This window comes from Arachis hypogaea, unplaced genomic scaffold, assembly GCF_003086295.3.
Source record: "Arachis hypogaea cultivar Tifrunner unplaced genomic scaffold, arahy.Tifrunner.gnm2.J5K5 arahy.Tifrunner.gnm2.scaffold_22, whole genome shotgun sequence".
Taxonomy (NCBI): domain Eukaryota; kingdom Viridiplantae; phylum Streptophyta; class Magnoliopsida; order Fabales; family Fabaceae; genus Arachis; species Arachis hypogaea.
The window spans coordinates 1355455-1378616 of record NW_027255450.1 but is presented as its reverse complement, the minus strand read 5'-3'; the positions used below and the strand labels follow the sequence as shown (position 1 = coordinate 1378616).

The 23162-nt window shown below is 44.7% G+C and overlaps 2 non-coding genes across 2 annotated transcripts; both read right to left on the bottom strand.

Annotated features, from left to right (window-relative positions):
- Positions 1 to 1385: 1385 nt before the first annotated feature.
- Positions 1386 to 1457, bottom strand: TRNAG-GCC (transfer RNA glycine (anticodon GCC)). Its single transcript has one exon. It is a non-coding gene; the product is annotated as a tRNA-Gly (tRNA).
- A 16937-nt stretch (positions 1458 to 18394) lies between these two features.
- TRNAK-UUU (transfer RNA lysine (anticodon UUU)) lies at positions 18395 to 18467 on the bottom strand. Its single transcript has one exon. It is a non-coding gene; the product is annotated as a tRNA-Lys (tRNA).
- Positions 18468 to 23162: the final 4695 nt, after the last annotated feature.

The window sequence follows — 23162 nt, the reverse complement described above, 5'->3', positions numbered from 1 at the left end:
CATTCTTTCTCCCTCTTCTTCCGCTTTACAACCAGAATAAGGAACCTTTAAATTAACCAACCCTACCTGTCGATGAAAAAAAATAGGAAGAGGGCTTGACCGAATAGGGCAAGGAGTGACAGCTAGCGGATCTGAATTCTATGGAATGTCCTACTCCTGCTGTACGATGGAGGGCTTTCCGATCAACCAATCCCCTCTTATTTTAGGGACATCCCTTTGTTAGGTAGGGCCAGGGATCACTAATTAGTCGAATGAGCCCATCCCTCTTATCATTTATTGGTCGATCCGGCTGGCGGCTCCTGCATCCATCTCCTGCGTCTCCATGGGGCCCCATCATACAAGTTTGTTGCTACTAGTCGAATCAATAATCAATAGAAGTCCCAATAGAAGTTTACTGACCTGGCTCTTCAATCGACGATCTACTGTTCCCTCTTAGTTGCGGATGCCCATGCTTTGATTCAAAAGCCCTAGCCAGTGATGAATCCCCAGTAAGATCGGAGTCTTTCATTCCTCCTCCCTTCAGTCCAGTTGGAACCCGTCCCAGCAACGCCTACTGCAAGGTGAGGCTCCGCCCTTCCCCTAGAATCCACTCCGGGTCGGAGGAGCTGCTAGTCCAACTTCTTGAGAAGCCGAGATATTGAACAACGAACATTTGAGCAAGCTACCTTGCCTCACCCTGAGATGAGAGGGAAGGTCGATTTGACTCGAATCCTGGATCTGATCTTGAATCCTACACCGGTTAATGATGCGATGGGAGAAGTTTTTTTTTCATCAATGCTGGCCCAGTCGAGGCTCGTCCATGCCCAATACCAATGGACAAACCTCTGATCTGCCCCTAGCTCTATAATCCACCCGTCTTCCCCAGTCCCTGAAAGCCCTCCTATCCTTGGCCTAGCCCTCTATCTCAACTCGAGTCTTAAGTTCAGCGGCTTTCATCGTTGACGAACACCTGCGCTAATAAGACAAAGAAGTGGGGAGTCTTCATAAAACGAAAAGCTTTCAGTCCTTGAATGAAAAAGTAACAACGAATTCGTGGAATGAGGGATCAAGAAACGGATAGGGAGGGGAATGGCCTTTCCATTTTTGGTGGACCTTCCCTTGAATTGAACCGGTCACGGAGCTCTCAATTGAGTTGTTTAGGTGATGGAATTCCATCTCTAGTTGGGTTCGAAGGTTATAAAATGTGGTGCGGGTTCATCTCTCTCGACCAGTTCAGGTTCAAGGGGAGGGCGATCGAGGGGACCCAGACTTAAGATCTCTTTCTTCTCTATGGCGGGAGGTTTCTTTCGTATCAAGAGTGTGTGTGTTGGGGAGGCCAGGGAAAGACGGATTGGATCGAGAGGCGATGCCTACTCTACTCGTTACCACTAAACGACGAAGCCAAGAGCGGAAGGAGGGACTTGAACCCTCAACCTCAGCCTTGGCAAGGCTATGCTCTACCATTAAGCTATTTCCGCCAGCGGGGCAACATCAAGCAGCGAAGCACTACTGAGCAATTCACGTATCACTTGAAACGGACGACTTCTGTTTTTCCGCCGGACCACACTCCTCCGATCGAGCTACGAGCACGAGTAGGTAGGCGGCTAGCTAGGGGGGAGGGGCGGCTGGGCTGGGCTGCCTTTTCAATCAATCTCCGCCGCCTTAGACAAATGGGGCCGCTATTGGTGCGAGTTGTAAGGAGTCTTGGTCTCGAGTCGAGCTGGGGCGTCATTTCATTCTCGTAACGGGAGTGAGTGCACCGCAAGATCAGACGAGTTACTCCCTCGCCTCCTTACTAATAATAAGAAAGGGGGTGGCATCTGTCTTTTAAGTGAAGTCATTTCCTAAGACGGCTCCCCTTATTGATAATCCAAGCGGATCGGATCCGGGAGCAGAAACATGAGTGTTTGTATCTTTTTCAACAGGAATGCATCAACAAAAAAGCCCTTCCATATGGGCATGAACTTTGTCAAAAAATGAATTTCTAGCCTTCCTATTGATCTTGATTAGTTCCAGCTTGTTGAGAGTTCTCTTTTCTTTCTAGACCGTCTCCTGAAAGACCTGCTTATCCCGCATGTGCTTTCGGGGCCCCCCACTCATTCAATCACTTGCTTGTGATTGCAGCCATTCCCCGAAAAAGGGAGAGACGAGGGAATCGTCTGCTCCCGTTCATGTGACGAATCGAACATCGTTAGGTCCCGAATTCCGCGAACCACCGGACCTAGACCAAGATCTCCATTACGTCGTACGATATATCGATCCGAAGAACTAGTTGTAAGTCATCCATTCTGCTCCTATCTAAAGTGATGCTAGGCTGCTTCACGCGGGTGCGCTTCGCTCGGCCACATAACATGTTTTAAGCTAACTGCATGTCGAGCGCTTAAGCGAAGCTTGTGGTCACTCGTTCCTCGCCTGTTCCAATCCTAGTAAAGAGCTTCAGATCCGATTCTACACTACATACGATATTCCATTCCGGCCCTCACTAGCTCTTCGCTTGGTTGTACAAAGAGCATGCCCGAGGGGCTACTACGCTCACCGCGCACTTGCATCACCACCTGAGCTTCGCTACCGCTTCGCCCAGCTCCTACGCCTACCACGAATCTTGAATCATCACGTGGCTGCTAAAGCTAAGCTTCACACGGCAGATATGGATAGGGGAAGCCAAAAGACCCTCTCACGGCCGAAGGCTCCGCAACACGTTGGAGAACTCTTAGATCCCGCCCTAAAACGCCCATTTTCCTAGAGTTCCGAAGTGATCCTCATTCTCACCGCAGCCTTCTTAAGCCAGCCGAAAGAAAGCCGGGCAAGAATCGCATTGGTAGTACGAAGGGGGAGCAGAATCGTATCTGGCAGTGGTTCTTCGGATCGATCACGGATTCTCGGCCCCGTCGTTTGGCTTCCACTCCAGTTGACCTCTCTTGTTCTCCCCCCCTGACACAACCGGGTGGAGGACTCATGTAAACTTATTCCTGTAGGTCCCCGTTCAGGAAGGCATTTTTCACATCTAATTGGAACAGAGGCCAATCTCGATTCGCAGCAATAGAGAGCAGGAGACGAACAGACTTCATCTTGGCTACCGGGGCAAAGGCTTCCTCGTAATCTATCCCATATGTTTGAGTCAAGCCTTTACTAGCCTGACCCTTTCCTCCTTTCTCCCACAAAGCTTCCCTTCACAACCAGCCCCATATCCAATTAGTAGAGATCGAGATGGGGAGACTCAAAATGATACAAATGCGCATTTCCTCTCTGAATCGAGAGGTATCAGATCGAAGTAACATAGTCAGTCTCGGGACTGCCTTCCCTAATCGAATGTGAGGCCTAGGGATCCCTACAGCTAGTAGTCAGAGTCTCCCCTGCTATGTCTGTAGCAAGGTCCAGCGCTTTCCTTGCAATTTCCCTGTTTTCTCTAATCTACGGGGATCGCTCTAAATAGCTTTTGTAAAGTATAGTTCCATCCACCCCCGATGCTTCCTCTTGTAGAATGAAAGCTTCTTAACCTCTGCTCTGAAACTCGGGCATTCCCTTATCTGAACTTGGCGGGCAATCGTGCCCTTAGCTTCTGTGCTTGCAGTCTGCCATAGAGGTGGGAGGGGGAGGAGGTTCAAACTAATCACCATGAAACTAGTACCCGTATGGCCCTTTTCTTACTTGGATGGGAAAGCCCCTATTCCCGATTCGATCAGTGATCGTATGGAATAGATTGGACTGCTTCCTCTTTTGAGGCTGTCCGCTCCGTAGCCTATTGTCTTGGGAAAGTGGCCTGAGAGTGCTGCCTATCGTCCAATCTCATTCTTATCTATTCCACTGGCTGTGACAAAGACATATCTGCTAGAACGAGTGCTTTAAGAGTACGGTCATAAAGTCTATTAAGAGAAGGATGCCTCACAATTGAAGTTGGTTGGAAAGACTTAGTCTGGCTATTACATCATCCGATGATGAGATCTCTTATCATAGATCGGACTCTTCCTCAAATAAGATATTAGCTGTGCCCGACTCATAAGGAGGCTAAGTCGCAGCAAGTGAATAAGTTATTACACTTCCTAATGATCATGACTCAAGCTTAGGCACCCGCTCGATCCGGTTTAAGAATCAAACCTCGCAAATGGTTCTGCTGGACGGGATTTAACCTCCCTAAATGGAACAAGATTCCCACTTCCGAGTTGGATACGGAGCTTTGCCTTTCTATGGATTTCTATCTCCCTTCCGCTAATTGCTTACGAACCAGGAGGCTGCTGAGGAAGGATTTGAAAGCATGCTATGTATTGAATTGAGTATTGAATGGAAGCGGTTTAGTTAGGTACCAGATGACGAGAAAGTCCTAACTTAACTAACGTAATGGGTTGTGTACCAGTTGAGGAGTAGGACCCGGCCCTTAGGCCGCGAGGATGAAAGCCTAGTACTTTCTATACGTCAATAGGACTTCCTCCTTATATATGAATAAGCGCAAGTTTCCCTTTTGAGAATTAGCTGAACTGCGCGTCGGAAGTATCTCAGGCTAGGCCTTACATCCTGATCCAAGCAAGCAAAGGAGGGAAGGGACCTCTTAGTTGTTTTTGTTCGTTTACCAAGTTCGGCATTAAGGCTTTGCTCTATTATCACGACATGGACTCAGGGACATTTTTTTTCAATGCCAAGGTGATGATTTTGATTTCTGGGGAAAAAGAGTGATACCTAGAAAGGAAAGGCAGCGAGCCCTTAGCGACTGCAATGCCGCTGGTAGGATGGCACTATGCAGCTGGGAATGAGTTGAAACCAATGTAGGGGCACCCTTCCTGAAAGCATTTCCGAAATGCGAGAGGTTTGACAGATGACCGGCGGAATAGCATTCATTCATAGGTATCCTTTCTCTCGGTTATAAAGAATAACTTTCTATTTTTTAATGTATAAAGGAAAGATATTCATATGCCTCTCCGATTCCTAAGGCGTAACCACGCGATCTTTACTTTAGGTCATCCGGTGGCGTGATTGTAATAGGTTTTTTATACATGTCTGGGCAGGTAGGATTAAATTAAACCATTAACTCAGCTAAGACAAGTGAGGTATGGTTAGCATCATTGGCGATAAGGCATTTTTCTCGTGTGATAGCAAAAAAGGCCTGTGGGGTCAGTGAAAGCTAAAGTTCCTTTGATGTGGAAGGGCTTTCTCGGCAAGAGTGCCGTTATGGAGGCCCCACATTCGATTAGGGAAGTCATTCCAAGTGCTATGATGGGGAATAGATGGGGGAGGGCGTTGATTGGGTAAACTGGAAAGCTGAAAGGTGCTGGCGTCCTTACAGGATGAATCTGTATAGGCCCCCCCTCCTATTCATTCAAAGTGGGCATAAATGAGTACTCTTAGGTATACGCACTCGATGCCTACGAAATGAACAAAGCATACGACTCGTCTAAGGCAGACGAGGCACGCAAACTTTTTTAATATTACGCTATTTTTTATGGTTATGCCAGCGATGTCTGGTTGTACAAAGCCAAAGCTACCATTCCAAATGCATAAAAGACAGGACCCCCGTCTCTTTGAGCTCTATTTTTCTGAAAAAGTTGTTGATGAATGAGTCGTTTCTGACTTAATTGAATAATAATTCAAAGTTTTTTTTAGAACGTAAATGATCTTCGTTTGACGCAAAAAGATGAGCTTCAAAAGACACGTAGGTCTGTCGCCTTCATAAGAGTAGGAATGATAGGTCAGTGCGAAGTTCTTTCATTCCCAAGTCAGCTAATGAAGGCTCACCTGTCTTTGAGTGTGCTTTTGCGGAACTATTCTATTCATCTATCCCGTTCTCCTCCGTTCTGGCCCTGTCGTCACCTATTGAGAAAGCAGCCTCCGTCGCCTCTCGTTCTAGTTCGATTTTAGCTTTCCTTCATTGCCTTCACCCAGCCCTAAAAGTAGAGGAAGCGATCTTATTCATCTGATCTTGGGTTGGCCTTTGAGTTGCCTGATACCGGCTATGATCTAGCTCTTCAATGCCATCCATGCTTTCAGTTTGGTTTTTTAGTAATCCAAACTGAAAAAACGTATATACTCTGATGGTCAGCAGCGAAAGGAATGGATTTAGTACAATTGATATCTTAGGAAAAAGATGGACAAAAGTCTCGTTCAGTATCAATTGATGAATTGGCCTGTCAAGTAGGAAAGAAAGTAGGATAAGACAATCCCTTTTCTTTTATAGAAGGGCAGCAGCTGGAATACTAGAACCCTGGGAACCGGGGCCTGAAAATTACATCTAATAAGATGGTTACCCTTTAGGATTTAGGTCGCAGAGGTGATCTCTGACCATCATTTTAAGATAATAGGAGCGGAAGCCTTCCTTTATCTGATTGAGGGACAACCACCCTTCTAGTTATTAGTGGTAGTTTCCCTCGTTCTACTTTATAGGGAACTACGTTAGAGCTTTCCTTTCATGTAGCTAGTATTTACCCGGCCTTACGGACTTTAAAAGGAGCTAAATCCCCCTAGTATGTACGAGATTATGTACCTTCGATGGACATATTGTAAAAGGAGTGATCCGAGGGTTAGGACCACGAGCGTATAAGGCGTTTAATCGAATTAATCGAACTACGGCGGTTCCAGAGCTAACCCCCTAAATAAACTATTGCTCTGGTGTCTATAAGGCTGAAAACTATACAAAACTTTCACAATCCAAGGGTCTGCAAGAAAATCAATGGAATTTACAGATTCAGGATAGATGAAGAGAAGGACGACGATACTCGAAGACTTTCCACTTTCTGCCAAAGAGGGAACTACTCTCAAACGTGATAAAAGCCCTCTTTTCGGCACCTTCACGCTCCTTCTTTAGGGGTCGGGTCCAACCCGGGGGTTTTGCTTCTTCTTTCTCTTTCCCTTGGAGTGGAAGACTATTCAGATTAAGGCATTTAAGCAAAGTGCCCTTAGCCCTTACATGTCGTTTGAAGTTGGAGTGCCAGGAGGCTAGGGAATACGATCCAGCCGGAGGCAAAGTTTTATGCATGCGCAAGAGAAGTCGAAGGCATTAGTCTGTGCCAGTCCCTGCTCTGGTAGTTCTTCTTTCTCCTCTAATTGCTCTAGTATTGGATAGATCCCTTTAGTACATACTATTATCGATCTTCAGTAACATATCTGAGAAGGAGGGAATGCAGTAAGGCTCTACCTTTCCTGTTGCTAAAGAGCTAATGAGTTACGTAGCTCATCTGAAGGAATGGAATGGCTGCAGCTGCAGTAGACCAGCTATTCGATTCGAGCTATAGAGAAAGGTCCAATTAGACCAAGGATCAGATAGACAACTGAGTTTCAAAAAGGGATAAAATCTCACTAGAACGTTCAAATCGGGTGGAAAAGAGCGGTTTAGTGGGGGAGTCCATTGCATCAAGAGTATAGAGATTGATTGGGCCCAAGGACCCTTTTAGCAAACCTGGAATATAGTTAACAAAGAGGTATCTAAGTTGCTCCTTTCTTCAGGCTTGGCGAGGGGGAGGGGATGAGTCAGGAAGTCCCAAGTAAGAAAGTAGATATATAAAGTAAGCATGATAGAAAGCTGGCCCTGGTGAAATCGTATCCCTTTTGATAGAGGTTCTAAATCCCCCAGGATATCTCGTAAGGAAAGCAAAATCAGAATATTCTAGACCTTGGTTAAGAGGAATAGATTTGAGATCAGGTATATACCTCTCAAGAAGACCAGGAAAAGACGATTTCATTTCGTAAATAACGTCTTTGACTGATTCGAGAGGGCCAGGGGTAATAATAGAGTCAAACAGTGACTTATCAATCTTCTTAGCTAAAGGTATTAACCTTGACACTGTGAAGAAAGACATGTACAACTGGATAACTAGATGATTACCCTCCCGTATCTTCCGTCTATGAAAAGATGGTATAATACGCGGTAGCCCTGACCTTGTTAGAGAGACAGCAGGAGATAGGTCTGAAGGGATAGAATCCCTTGCAACAAAACGTTGTAGACAGACTCTTGATTGCCTTAAATACAAAGCAAGAAAGAGCCAGCCAGATCGTTTCCCTAATCTCCTACAGGCCACCCAGAACAGATGTGCAGCTATACACTGCTCCCCAAGCGCATGACTTTGTTGGCTATGTTGATATAGCGGAAAAGAGACTCTACTGTGAAGGAAAGGAAGACGGAGCCCGCTAAAGCCCAATAGTCCAGGGGCATGAAAGAAAGATGGAAGCGGGTCTACTACGTGACATCCAGACAATGGTAAGTAAGATCTGGTGACAGGCCTGATTAAAGGTAACCTTCCATTAGTTCTGATCTGAGTAGGCTTAGAATAGGGAATACTAGAACCCTGGGAACCAGGGCCTGGCCAAAGTCAAGTCCAGGGTTGATAAAATTACTCCCCCTTCTAGAGTGACCCTTTAAGTCCATCTCACCTGCCAGCGCTTCTACTTATGAGACTAAGAGACCAAAGGCCTACTCTCTCCACAATAAGATAAAAAGATCCAGGCCAGGGCAACTACCACACTTTCCGAATAGAAGAAAAGCATAACATCACTATTGATGAGAGTAAATCAGATCTTCTGCGGCTCTTCAAGCACATTAGGGGTACCCTTGTAAACACTCTACTAAGTATGGATCGGGTCGGACTCGTTGCAAGACCCTTAGGAGGATAAAGACATGACCATAGGAATTCATAGAGAGCGCCCTTTGGCTCTTCTGAAATACCCAAAAATGGTTTGTATTCATGTCGCGCTGAGGAGGTTTGGACGAGCTGGTCGAGATAGATGTGGTGTCCAGTCACTCACGTTGGTGAGGGCTGCGCTATGCCACCTGTCCTTACCCTGGGAGTACTGCAAAGCTAACGGTAGGTAAAAGAGATCCGGGACCATCCTTCTTTTCATAGGCTGGAGCAAGCCTTACGTTTACATAACTATGCCCCTTTAGTTGCATGTTCAACCCAGGCAAGACCTACTGTAGAGAATCTTCCTAGCTCATCAGTTAGAGAGAGGGATATCCTTCTTATATCCAGGGTCAGGCAAAGGGAAGAGAGCGAATCAAGTACGAGCTTTCTGCTTCGACTTTTCTCACCTATATCTCGCTACTTGATTCCGAAGCCTAACAAGCCGGTAAGGGATGAAGATTCCAAATAGGCGGGACAGCTTACAGTGTTTAGTATTGGTCTGCATCAATTCTCTTCTCGGTGTGGGCTTGCAAGAATGAAGTAGTAATAAGTCCGGAAATGAGCTAGCCTTAAAGGAAAGATTTTTAGAACCTGAAGTCTCTTTCATGAGCTCAGCTTTAGTGCCACGTTCAAGCTCAAAGCAGGGAAAGGCGGGTATGAAGTTAGCCTGGATTGGCACCTCTTCTCGGCACTCGATCTAACTCAAAAAATGAATCTTTCACTGGATAAGGAAGAGTAAGGTTAGCGAGGTTCCTGCTATGGTGAAGTGAAATTTACTATAGTGGGAAGAAGACAGGTGGGAGCAAGAGCAAGCGGAGCGAGAGCAAAGCAAGTTCCAGTGGTGGGCTGCCCCTATTTGAATTTGAATAAGGCTGGTCCCATTGAAATCTTTTTCATGGTATGGAACTCACTTCATACCTGCAACAGAGTCAAAGCTGCGGGAATGCTGACTCTCCTGGTCAATAGGGCTATGAAAACCCTAAGCTGTTACTGCAAGAGCTGCAGATCTTATCCTAGAATAGAAGCTCAACCAGTTGCCGGTACTCCTTCATCAGCTGTGGGATGCTTAGACGGTACTAGTGCTTGAGTAAGCGGTGCTCCCTTTCTGTTTGCAATTACCGCTGCAGACCTAAAAGAAGCTGTTTTCCAATTCCAATTTTAGAATAGGTTGTTCTCGAATAAGCTCTTTGAAAGATAACTGAATGCGTTTAGTCCCTTGGGGATGGGTCTGCGCCCAGGGGCTCTTTTTAGCACTTTTGAGGAAGTGAAGACGAATAGTCGAGTTGCCTGCTTGACTGCTTTCATATCCTGATGTCAGAAAGGGTGTTCTCTCGCACTCTTTTAGCTGCAAGGGAACCGTCAGGTTGTAGTGGTTGAAGTAGAGCCAAGCAGCGATGGACTAAGCGAGTCAAATAACGCTGGTGCGAACCATGTTGGATGACGGGCGAGGGTGAGAAAGAAGTCCTGCTCTGCTGCCCTTTGTTAAGCAAAGTGAGTTGACTTCGTTTCAGGCCATGTTGTTCAGTCTCCTGGAACTAAACTCTTAGATGCAGCCGCCTCCATCCATCGGCAATCTGCTCCCGTACGGACGTTGACATGCTTAGCGAAGGTCTCCTTATTTACGATTTACGACGAAATTTAGATCAGGTTTCACGAAAGGAATGGAGAAAGACCCTCCTAACGCTGGGCAAGAAAATAAGAAGCTTCGGCTTAGGGCGACCAAACCAAGCTCGATTCGCTCCAAATTCCCACAGTGCCTTCCCTATGGAAGCTAAGTTCTTGATGAATGAGAATGTTATTCCAACTCCATGATCTCAGGTTCTTCCTCGGCCCCTTTCTTCTGTCTTTGACTTTGCTTTTTCGGGCATTCATCCCGAGACTACATTCCCTGAGGGCGGAACTCTTCATCTCAAGCCTATGACTATCAGTTCCATGCTTTTACTTTAACAGACCTGCTTGCCCTAATCGAATGTTATCCCTGACTCCATCCCCTTAAGGAAGGAAGGTGATCCTTCATCTAATGCCGTGCTTTTCCAACTCCCCTTCTTCCCATCTCAGTCATCTCTCTTACCTGAGCATAGAAGATAAGGGAAGAACTCATCTATTGTTCTTGCATTCCTTGTTAACAATTTACCCGGTAACTGTACAAATCATACTACAATCAATTCTTTGCTAGCGGCTTGATTCACACAAAGAGAAAAAGTAAGCTATGACTTATCTCCTGGCTATGACTTAAGTCCTGCTTTCGTAACTCTAAATAGAAGAAGTAAAGTCCTAACTAACTCCTCAAGCTATAAGTCTTCCCTCTTCCTTGCCTACAAGAGGTGAGGAATGAGGCTGATTTTGGCCTTCGTAATGCCCGGCAGAGAGCCTTTAAAAAGAAAGACTTCTTTACGGCTTTCCTAAATCGGAAGATTACTGGCTTGCTGCCTTATCTCTTGAACAACATGCGAAAATGCGAAAGAGTAATTCAATCAATCTTTTTACGTGTAACAGGAAAAGAGTCTGAATCGGAAACTGCATTTCTTACTCCGGGAGAAGAGAGGGGACAAGTAAGAGAGGAGGCTTTCAACTGACTATCTCCATAGATAGAGGATGCTCCTCCTTCTCAGGTCGGGATGGGATTCTAACTACTAAATAGTCTCTTCCCACCGGAGCCTGAGGGGAAGAGACGAGATAATTAGACTTTCTATGACATTTCATCATAAGTAGCGATCATTTTCTATTCTACGGCTTAGAGGTCGAGTTAAGTAAAGACCCTCCGTAAGACCTCCTAAAGAGGAGAGAATTAGCATTTCATCTAAGGGGCGAAAGCCAGGGTTATTGGATTTCTTATTAGTTTCGTCTACCTTAAGGGAGTAGGATCAGACTCAATTAGAAGGCATTGCTTCCTTCGGATCATAATCTCTTCTACTGGGAATAGATCTACTGTCAAATCTCCTTTCTACCTAGGTGTAACCTTTGAGAATCCGTCTTCCTAGAAATGCCTCAACCTTCAATCTGAAACCCTTCGACTTCGATCGGCCTAAGAAGGAGGATCGTGGTCTTATTATCCTCCCGTCTCTGGAACAACAGGAGGGCTACGCCCCTTTAGCTACCTGGGTGAGCGCCTCTTGGAATATTCGACTTAACTCCGAAACCCCTCAACTCAGGAACTGACGGTTGGCTTGAAGAAAGACCTTCCAGGAGCTCTACATCACCCTATATATGGGATTGATTGAGCCGGCATTCATGCTAATTCAATGTGGGCATTCCTACGAACATACCATACATGGAGCCAATGTAAGTAAAGCCGGGTGCGAAAAGTTCAGTTCATTTGGCGCTTTTGAGAGTAAGCAAATGAAGATCTCGAGTTAGGCGCTTGAGATGCGACTGAACTAAGACCTGTACGTGTACGGTGTTTAGAGCGAAGACATACGCTTTCTGAAAAAGATAATCTCCACCCTAGCATGCAGTATGAAATGAATGCGTTAAGCTACTAATCAGGAAGTTATCCAATGCAATAAATAAGATAGAAAACTAACCTAGGGGTCCAAACCTTGACGCCAGACATTTAATGGAAAATTGAAAAGTCCGAATGGCAACTCACTCAAGAGTCAGTCTGTTAGAGCGGTCAAGCAGGAGGAGATTACTCTATACGGGCTAGACAGACTGGCAGGAAAGATGGAGTTATCTATTTAACTGAACTGCATCTCGTGCTATGAATGCTAACCCAATCAAGCAATCCCAGCAAGGTGTTGTAGAGGTAAAGGAAGTTATTATAGCTAGAAAGAAAGGGTAGGTTGAATCTGAAAAGTACTCTGTGGGGGTAACTATGTTAATTGCGTAAAAAAAAAAGAAAATGTTATGTGCTCCCGGGAAATAAATTGCTACTCTATTCGATGGGCCAGGAACAATCGAAAAAAGCCAGACCTGTACGGTATCTCTTTGAATCCTGACTCAATAAGCTTAATATGGTGATACCCCCGATTGTACCAACCTACATATGTCTCTCCTCCATCAATCGTAGTTATTGTCATTTTGATTCCTTGATTTGTCCGATGAGAAAGTAGATCTGGAAAACTGTGAATACAGTTAGTGAAGCTAGACCGGGAAGACCTCTTACGAGAGTTGCTTGCCTTCTACCGATTGACTGCTTCTATTCTCGTTATTTTACTTTTCCCTATTTGCGTACGGATTTGCTTAACGAATACTTCCCTCAGGCTGGTTATTCCTTGCTTGACAAAAGAGAAGGTGATGAAATCAGAGAAGAAGCTTACTCCAACGTAAGGAGGGAAAGCAGCCTCGCTCAGCGCGAAATAGCGTATATATAGAATAGAAGTTCCACCTCTTTTTGACTCCTAGACCAAGAGTTCTCATCTCCTTACAGAGTGGATGTATTTTGGGGGAGGCATGAAAGGAGTAGGGCCACGGTTAGCCAACTTATCTGGCAGCGGAGAAAGGTAAAGACAAAACTCGGCTAAAAAAGGATTCCAACCGGGAAAAGACAGCAAGAGATTTTGTAGAAAGGGGCTCGAAAGCTGATGAGGAAAAAGAAAAGATTCGGGATAAAGAGGTGCTGTTGTGGCCTAGGACTCAGATTCTGTACCTTTCCTTCAAAGTGTTCCACCAGTAAGTAGCCCTCCTATATCTTAAGGATAAACGCGGTCTCATAGGTCTTTATGAAGAGCTTTTATGAAAAAAGGCTATCCTTTCCCTTCCTTCCCCTTCTCGCCCTACTAGCAACTTAATTAGCTACTAGGGATCGAAAAAACAGAAACAGTAAGTAAGCAATGCGTACTTCTTTCCTAGTCTAGTGGATCTGCATAGCAGAGCAAAATCCTCTACCCTGACCTTACTTGTTGTACTTGATTCACCTACGAAAATAGACAACATGGGTCAGGGCTTTCTTATCTTGTTATAGGGCTTTAGCCTTCTCCTTCATATGCTTTATAAGGGCCTCTTGCCTCTAGCATAATGAAGGATAAGTCCTACTGAATCAAGAACTATAAGGCTTTCCAAGAGAGAAAGAGATTTCGAAATGTTAAAGTAAAGACGCACCTTAGCTTTTAGCTTTCACGTAGCTCCATAGGATTTAGCCGCTTTAACCAAAGAATAGACGAAAGAAGAGGGGTTTCCTCTACTCTATTAGAAGAAAAGAAGCAAATCGGGCTTAGAAAGCGGCATTGATTCTTGAAGAGACCGCATATCCCTCCACTTTTACTCAATTGCATCGAGCCTAGCTTTTTTGGGTCGGTCTTTCACTTCTTTGACTCAATTAGCCTTTATAAGATAAGAGTCAATTCCCTTTATGACGAAGGCCTAGCGCTAAAGAGAGAAAAGAGTTTCGGCCTTGACTTCTACCCTAAAGCAATTGTAGCTGCGCTCAGGGAGATATCCTACAAGCCCAATTTCTATAAGCAAAAAGTAGTGTGGTTTTATACCCGACTCAACAGGGCCTAAAAAAGGCTATTGAGCTCGCGAGAAGGCCCATTCCTAGAGGTCCGAAGCCTCGACATGAGGAGAGGATTGTTGGATGAGATCGCTACCTCCCACCTTCCTCGGCCGGAACTTATCTACACGTCTACACGCGCGAAAGCCTTCTTTGGTCTTGGGTCGAATTCTCTTTCCTCACTATGTTACCTGGGGACTCAGAGATCCTAAGTGCCAACTCTTGCTTCTTTTCTTCTTTTTTAACAACGATATTTTTTCTTTCTTCTTTGCTTATGGGAGGCTTTCCCGTCACTGGTTCTTATCGCTTTCTGTCTCCACTTACAAGGCATTTCAGCACATGTCCGGATTCTTTGTTTTCACAGCAAGCAGGGGCCGAATCCAAGTAGGCGAGGCGAATCTATGCTTTCTATGGTTTAATCGAATACCAATTGCTTGGATGCGTGTGAAAACTTCGAGATTACTTGAAAAAAAAAGAATTTTAACCTCAACAAATGGTCCATTTGTTGATGGGCGAACGACGGGGATTGAACCCGCGCGTGGTGGATTCACAATCCACTGCCTTGATCCACTTGGCTACATCCGCCCCTACCCCCGCACAGGTTTTAGTCTCTATCTACGATCAGATCTTTCTGAACTCCCCTATGACCGCTATCAAAGAGAAGCTTTTTCCTAGAGTATAGAAAAAAGTCTATTGATTGTTGTGTTTCAGAATTAGGGGAAACAAAGCTTCAACATATGAATATGCCTGGCAAAGCTTCAAACAAAGAGGTTGGGCTTTCATTGCTTTTACTTCACTTTACTTAAGATTAAAGATAGGGGCCGGGCTAGCAGCAAGCACCTTGTATAGGGCGTTAAGCACCTATCTTACTAAGAAAGGGGCAAGCCAAAACCTACTACTAAAAAGTGGCTGGCTTTTCATCAGCCGTTGCGCGCTAGCCTTTTTCCTTCCTAGTAAGGGGGCTGCTAGTTGTACCGCTCCGTGGGTAGAATGAACACCAAGCCAATCTTTACTTAAGTAAGTACAAGCCAGGTAATTTACTCTATCAAGAGGGTATGGAACTTCTCGGCGCACCTCTATCAATTCCTTCTTTGCCACATCTCTCTTAGCTTCTTTTTTATCGAGTTACCGTCGAAAAGAGAACAAGGCCTTCATGTCCACCCTATTAAATAGCAATTGATCTCAAAATCCCAGTAGAAGCAAAAGCCTAGCCTAGTATGAGAGTACTGGAAAAATCCAATTCTAGGATGCTTTGCAACTAAGTTTACATGGAAGAACCGCTACGACCCGTAAAAAGAAAGAAAAGAAATTCCCAAGGAAGGAGAATAGAGCCAAAGCGAAAGGAAGAGCCAGGACGCCTACACCAGGCCACTGGGATTGAAGCGAGAAAAGCCAGCGGATGAGAGGCAGACCATCCAAAGTGATTGTAGTTTGCCAACAAGGCTCTGTTTTTTTATTATGGAACGAAGGAGGTGAAGCTATTAGACCAAAGCACACGGTGTCACACAGGAAGGAAATGGGATGACTGATTGATGGATAGGTGAAAATATTCTACTCCTGAATACAACTTGGTACTCCCTCTTTCTCTATGGATCGAGCATATCAGGTGCCGCTCTACCGCACCAATGCAGGTTATGAAATAATAGGTGTTCCCCCGGTGTCTTTCTAGAATCTTCGTGTAATCAAAGTCTTACATCGGATATGCGAGTTTATTCCATTCTATAAACAGTTGATATGCGACTAATTCTTGCTCTAATAGACTAAGCTAAGAGAATAAGCAAAGGTACCTTAAGCGATAGCGAAATGGCGATAGGCCTGCGTTCCTATTTCCTCGCTCTACGACTACAACTGAAGGAAAGAAGGCTTAGACTTGCTGAGCTGAACCCGATTCTAAACTTTTTCATTTTATGGGAGCGAGTGGAGTAGTAGAAAGGAGTGGAAGGTCTGAAGTTCGTTCGGCTTGCCTACATAGAGGCTTCAGCTAAACTGAGACCAGAGAAAGCTCCATCTAATCTAGTTCTATAAGTTGTCAGTATCCGGATGTGATAATGTCTGACCGGCATGCTGAGCCCTTCATAGCATAAGACCCACAATCCATTTATCCAAATTCCACGCTATGGCCAAGCGACTCTCATTTCTAACTTAGAGCGAGACTACAAAAATTGATAAAAAATAGGGATGGCTAAACCCTATATATATTCCCCCTTTTAACAGAAAATGGAGAGATGAATTGATCGATGAATCGGATCCTAGGTCGGGACTGACGGGGCTCGAACCCGCAGCTTCCGCCTTGACAGGGCGGTGCTCTGACCGATTGAACTACAATCCCAGGAAAAGAATTTGAATTAGGTGTACCGCTTTTTTATATATCTATTTTTCTTCATTATTCATATTTTATGTCCTAGGACATAGATATTCTAGATACCCATTATGAATCGCCCGCCAAAGTCTTCCTACTTCTCCAATGTTCCAATCAGATCCGAAGAGAAATCAATCAAAAGTCAGTGGACCTGAATTGAATCATGACTATATAAGCTATTCTGATATTCAGATTCGATATAGATGAAATCGTGGAAGCGGACCTTTGATTTCCTTGGACCACGTAAGAATTCGTCGTCCGATTGAATCTTCTTGTTCCTGAATGCTTCATAGGAATCCATCGCTATTCCTTTCTTCCCCCAACCATTAAAGGAAAGGCTCATTCCGAGTCACAAGAGCCATTTCTCTTTTTTTTTTCGTTATGGTAATGCAATGCAAGAGGTCTCGGAAATCGGGTTGTTTCTGATGATGAAAACCCGATATTTTATGGTAGGTAATGTAAGAAGACGACAGTAGGTATCTGATGGTAAGTAAGATACCTGCGGTCGGTATATCTTTGAAAGCTCAGACGGAGAGAATAAACGGACTCCTCGAGGGCTACTTAAGGCACTTAAGTGCAAACCAACCAGAAGGACTGGAGCTGTTGGATGTTGCTCAGTGCTGCTATAAATTAACAACCAAAAAGCTCTGCGTCAAACTTCAGCCCCTTCGAGTTGGCCACGGGGCAACAGCCTCTGACGCCCCACACCATTGCGGCAGGAGGAGGCTTGCCCATCAGCCTACTTTGCCAAGACGCGGCAGGAGCGCTACGACCTAGCCCAAACCCACTTTAACTAAAGGCTTGGCCCGGTCTGAAGGAAGAAGAAAGTAGACCTTGTAGAGAAGCGGATAGGAGAGGTAGCCTATAGACTCAAGCGATCAGCCTTTCATTCCTTAGGGAAAACTCACCCCGTATGACTAAGGGGAATCTTTCTGTCTGGAAACCCGCATGTAGGGGAGAATGTACGAGAACAATGACTTATTCAATGCCTGAAGTTGGAGAAACTTCCAAATTAAAGTAAAGACGCAGTAGACGCAACAAGATAAAGAGGCTCTAGTCACAGCTAAAAGTCGATAGGATTGGAGTGGTAACTAAGAAAGCTGTGCCAAAGTCCCCTAGAGAAGAAAGAGACGAAGCAAAAAGAGAAAAAAAATGGCTCCTCCTCATTAAAGGGGCTGGGCGAGAGAGACTTGACAACCCTTTCGGTAGGAGGGATCACTACAACTTTACTCAGGTCGGGCACTACCCAATGATCAAGTACGGTTTACAACCCTGTGCCGCTTAACCGGAGTAGGATATAGAGCCCTATTTCGCTCTGTCCATACCCGAAATCTAAAGATTGAAAGGTACGAAGTTACTCATATAGCTAGCTATATGAGGCACGAAGTCACTCGAGCGAGAGGTTGCGGGCTAACCAGAACTCAGAGTAAGGGGAATGGAACTCTATTTTGAGAACTTTAGCAACGGACTTAGGTTAGCTAGCTCAGCTTCTCCTATGGCTATTTGGATAAAGGAAGACGGATAATGCAAAGAAGGCCTGAACGGTGGCAATAAAAGCCTTGGAACCTTGGTTGGCTGCAACCCAGAACGCAAAGCCCTGTTCTTCGCCGGAGCATATCAATGGGGTTGCCAATCCAGCCACTCGATCGTCCATGAGCTTGAAAGAGAGGGGTGCCTCGGCCTCTGGTTTGCCTCCGAGTCTCAAACGGTGTGTGTCTGATCCCACACCTTCACCTGCCAAGACCTTTTCTCGCTCCTCGTCCTATCTCGAGGCTCATGCCAGGCTTCGTCAAATCCCTAATAATGAATATGAGGCTAGCTTTATTCACTCATATGAACTCCGCTTCGGAAGTAAGCACTCTGTTTGCTTCTATACTATACGCAATGGAGATTGCTGGACCAATGCTTGCTAGCGGTATGTGAGCTTACCTCTGCCCCCCTTTTCTTCTTCATCCTCGTTGGTCCTTTTGACATAACTCCGCTTGAAATTATTTCCTACCTTCTGTCCTTTGTAGTAAGGTAGTTTGGGTATAGCAGGACTTGAACCTGCGACCATTAGGTTAAAAGCCCAATGCTCTACCAACTGAGCTATACACCCCAAAAAAAGAAATCAAGTAGTAAACGAGTGAAACAAAGTCTGATTGATGCAGAGAAAAGAGAAACATTTTTCCGGCCAGATGGGCGTTGATGTTTTAGACCTTTTCTCGCAAAAATTTTGTATCAATAATCGGCATTCTTTTCGATCTTGTACCTTAGTACACTGAACACCAACCCAATCTCAATGAAGACGGGAAGCGCCTGTGAACATAGAAATTGTCTGTCTAGCTTTCAAGACGAATCTCTTTCTATATGCAATTTCGATAAGAGTCTAGCCAGCTCGTCTCTGCCTTGAGGCCAATAACCAGTGATTCTTTTGTTAACCACATGTAGAATATCTTTTGTAGTCGGGTAGGCTAACGTCAATCCATCTTTCCTTTAGTGTGTAACCGATTTCTATATGTTTAGCTCCCCTTTTTTTCTCTCCTTTTCTTTTGCCCCTCTTTCCTGTAAAGTAGTTACTACTTGAGCCACAGAAGATGCTTTTTGCCCAACAGCCACTTTGGTCATTAAAAAGTTTCATTCATTATTGAATTACAATTATTAGTATGCCCAAGCCCGACGAGGAGAGAATAAGGGGTCAAAGACAGAGGGTCTCAGAGAAATTCAACTAGTAACACACTTTCCAAATCTCAATCTATGATTTAATGAACACAGTTCCTCTCCTGCTGCTTATTGACGAGTGATTAGCTTGGCATTCTCTAAAGAAAGAGGGACCTTCTCTGGTCACTGACACCATCTTTCTTCGATTGAGCCCCCCAACTATGCCCTACCCCCCGTTAGCCTGCCTGGGCGAGGGAAGAGGAAGAAAAAGTACTCACACTACAAAATGTTTCAAACTTACTTGCCCGGCACACAGCTCTATGCTTCGCATACCTCGTAAGAAAGTATCCAGACTCTCTCTCATCAGTTTGAGATTCCAAGGCCAAGCGCTAGCACCCAGGCTTACGAGCAAGGTCTTTAAAGAATTGGTGGGCTCTTATTTGCCAGATAAGAAGATCTTTTGCCAATTCTAACAATCTCACTCACCTCCTGATTCAATAGATACTGATTCTAGAGCAAGTTATATCCGTATCCAAGACTACATAAGTCATTTTCAACAACAGGGTATAGGAAAAGAGCTAGGAAAGAAGGCGGCATAAACTCTCATTTCTTGTCCTCTTTTCCTTAGTTATATGAAAGCGCCTGCTCTATGGTATGTAAACCAACTGCCTTATTATATTCCTTCCTATGAAAGAACTCAAGCTTAAGCAAGTCCAGTCCACCTCTTTTTAGCTCTCTCTTATAGCGTATAGCACCACTTTCTCCTATCAAGACTTTCTCTCCTTTAAAAAGCCCTTTTCTAAAGGCAAAAGGCCTTAATCATCAGACAGAAAGACCCGATAAAGACAAGAAAAAGGCGTTGAGCAAGGAAATGAAGGCAAAGAAGAGGACAGATCCTTAAGAGCTAGCATCACCGGCACCAGCAGCAAGCCCATTTAAGGGACCTGGCTACTAACCATTTCGAAATCAAAAATGAAATCATCGCGGAGATGAAATCTCTTTACCCAGATCAAGAATGGGACTTTGTGAAACTCAATAGGGATAAATTCTTTGGGTTGGGGGCCGACAACGCGATCGAGAGTATTCCCTGAAAGAGCTCTCTAAAATGCTTGCCGATTAGAAATCATTTTGAAAGAATGCTTCGCGTGCCAAAACATTTCTTTCTCGATGAGACGAAATTACTTGGGGGGTTAGCCCTTTCAGTTGCTCCTCCGTGGGAGAATACTTTTTCTATTCTACGATCGGTTATTAAAAGAGATTGTTTTTATAAATAATGTTATGTTAGCTGATCTGGTAATAACTTGAATCTTTAGGCAATTCTTTAATTTCGCTATGAAGAAAGGAAAGAAGAGATCTGCCATTGTTATAATGCTTGGGATTAGGCTAGCAACTTGCTTTCTATTGAATGATTATGAGAAAAGAATTTTCTTCCCCTCAAAGAGCCCTTCTCTCTCGTACCCTACTCGATGGAGCATGCATTAGGCGGCAAGAAACTGCTTCATGCGAAGGGGCGAAGCGCTGGTTCCTCAATCGCTGTTCTCACGCGCGAAGTGCAGCAAGCAATTACGCGTTGCTTTCAAGGTTGCTTTAGTGATATCGTATTCTTCCTCAAGCTTTGAGTGGCTCTTAGCTGGTCGGGTTGCCGGCCCGCAGACCCCGTTTCGGTGCCAATACCTTAGACGAGGAGTGGAAACAATACCACTAGAGATAGCTAAGGAATTGAACCTTAGTAGAACCCTTTTTTGGGGGGAATAAAGTATATCCTCTCTTTCTTTTCTATACCCACCCTTCTCTTTATTGGCGGTAGTTCAGATGGATGGCATATCTCGGTGACCATTGTTGAGCAGGGGTCGCGCTCTCTTTGAATGAAACCTATCTCAGCGAATGAGATAGATGCAGGGGTAGGGACTAGAAGACTAGTAAACTTACATCTCGAGTGAGATATATCGAAGAATGAACTTAGCCTTAAACCACAAACGGGGTCCTTTTGGCAGCCGATTCTGGTTCTATATCTATCCCATCACTAAATGCCTGGCTTTGTGCCCATTTCTTCAAAAAAAGACGAATCGCAACGCGCCGCATTAGATAGATATCCGTAGATCGAGTGGGAGGGGAAAAACAAGCCATAAGAAAAACCTTCCGAGTCTCGATTCCAGGAAACAAGGGCAACAAGAAGCCCCTTATTTCATGCATTACCCGGGGAAAAACTACGCTTACTGCTTAGTATAAAGAAAAGGTGCCCTGCATGAGACAAAAGACAAACGAATCTCTGGCCCTTCTCACTAATACAAACCGGGGGAGAGCCACTACAGCTTCATCACCTCTCAATTTCCTCGCTTTGATCTCTTTCTCGGAAATTCCATTTTCTTTTGATATAGTCTCTCGCTTGGCTTCTTCTCACGAATTGGATTTGAACCTTAGCACTCCTAGGGATAGCTGAACAGAGCAGAACGACTTCTCGCTATGTTGTGCCTAGTAGTACCCGGAGCATTGACAGAAGTCCCTCAAGCATTGAAAAAAGAACAAAGACAAGGATTATACCTATAGGAGAATCCTGACTAGTCTCATCGACTACTCAAAACTCATATCATACACAGGGAAGGAAAGACATTGAGACTTAAACGGATACCAAGCCGGAAGAGCACTGGATAGAGACTATAGGGTCTCATCCCTGCTTCAACCAGAGATGGGGAGACGGCATCGTAGCATGAAATGAACCAATGCCAAGTGCTCTCCTTGTCTGCTGCCCCTCTTCCTCCAAAGCATTGAATAAATGAGGAGAGTGACCCTAGAAGACCTCTGACATTCTACTCATACTTTACTCTAAACTCTGAGAATCTCAACTCATATTGGAGCAGGGAAAGAAGAGATGCTGGTAATTGTAGTAATGAATGCCCGACCTCTCTAGTGGAGCAATCCTATGGTTAGGAACATGACACATCAATCCTCTGTACCGAAGTAAGGTTGACTGCGGACGATAGTTGTACGCACTATAAAACAAGCAGCAGTCAGGATTGAGAAATTGTACAGATCCAATTCGACGACTCACGTCTTCATTGGTAACTAACCACCTTAGGGCACACATCAGTGGCACGTTGCGCGAGAAATAGCTTTCCTTTGCTTAGCTTTATGCCCTTTCTTCTTATCCTTCTGTGGTTTCGGCTTATTCGGTTGAGGTTGTTTTGTCAGTCCTATACCCTTCTGGAAAGACATTCTCAGAATTGGAATTTGGTATATCACACCTAGTTGAATGATCGAAAGGAAAGGCGCCGTTGGGGCGCAGAAAGCTATGGAGGCTTGCTTACCTAAACCATTAGGGGGCTACACAAGCTAGGTTTGATTCCTGCCACCTTTCTTGTGGATCATTCGGCGGTTACCAGATGATGGGACGAAAAACGAAAAGAGCGCTATCGGCAATATGGTTGTAATGTTCCAAATCTTGAGACTAGAATGGAGTGTTGTTAATTGGTCGCGTTCGAGTCTACGGAATCTGGTTTTTTTTCGAATAAGTATTTTTTGTCCGTAACCCAGCAGCTTTTTCTTTCCCGTGTTAGGAGGCGCTATCTAGGTACCAATAAGTCTATTGTCTTCCAAGGCGCGAGCTTAGGTTTTTCTTGATGTTCCCGACTCGTACTCTGCTAATGGGAAGGGATTTTCTTTTTTTTTATGTAGTCCCAAGTTCGGGGCTTAGCCCAGGTGAGAAGTCAGATAATGAAGCTGGTGAAATGGCATCTGATATGCCAGGAAAGCTCGCCTTTTTAGTACTAAAGAAAAAAAAGTACGAGAGATTTCTTTCGATCCTTCGTTTTAGGAGTAAAAAGGGGAATCCGCCCGAGGAGGGGCGACTGCTACTACTACTCCTTTTATTAGTTAGTTGGTAAGGCAATAGCTTACCAAAGCTACTTAGAGAAAAAAAGCCAAAAGGACCTCTTTCTGGTTGTTAGCGATTCTTCTTGTTCCCATTCCCAGCCCTATGAAATAAGGGTCAAGATTCTCTTTTTCGAACAGGTAAGGTTTTTCTGTACCCCTTGTACACTCAAAGGCTTCCGACCCAGCGGAGAAGTTTTTAGCCCAACTAAACTAAAGGATGTGCAAAAGAGGATTTTCCTCCCCCACGCCAATTAGTTATTTGCTTAACTTCTCTATTTCCGTT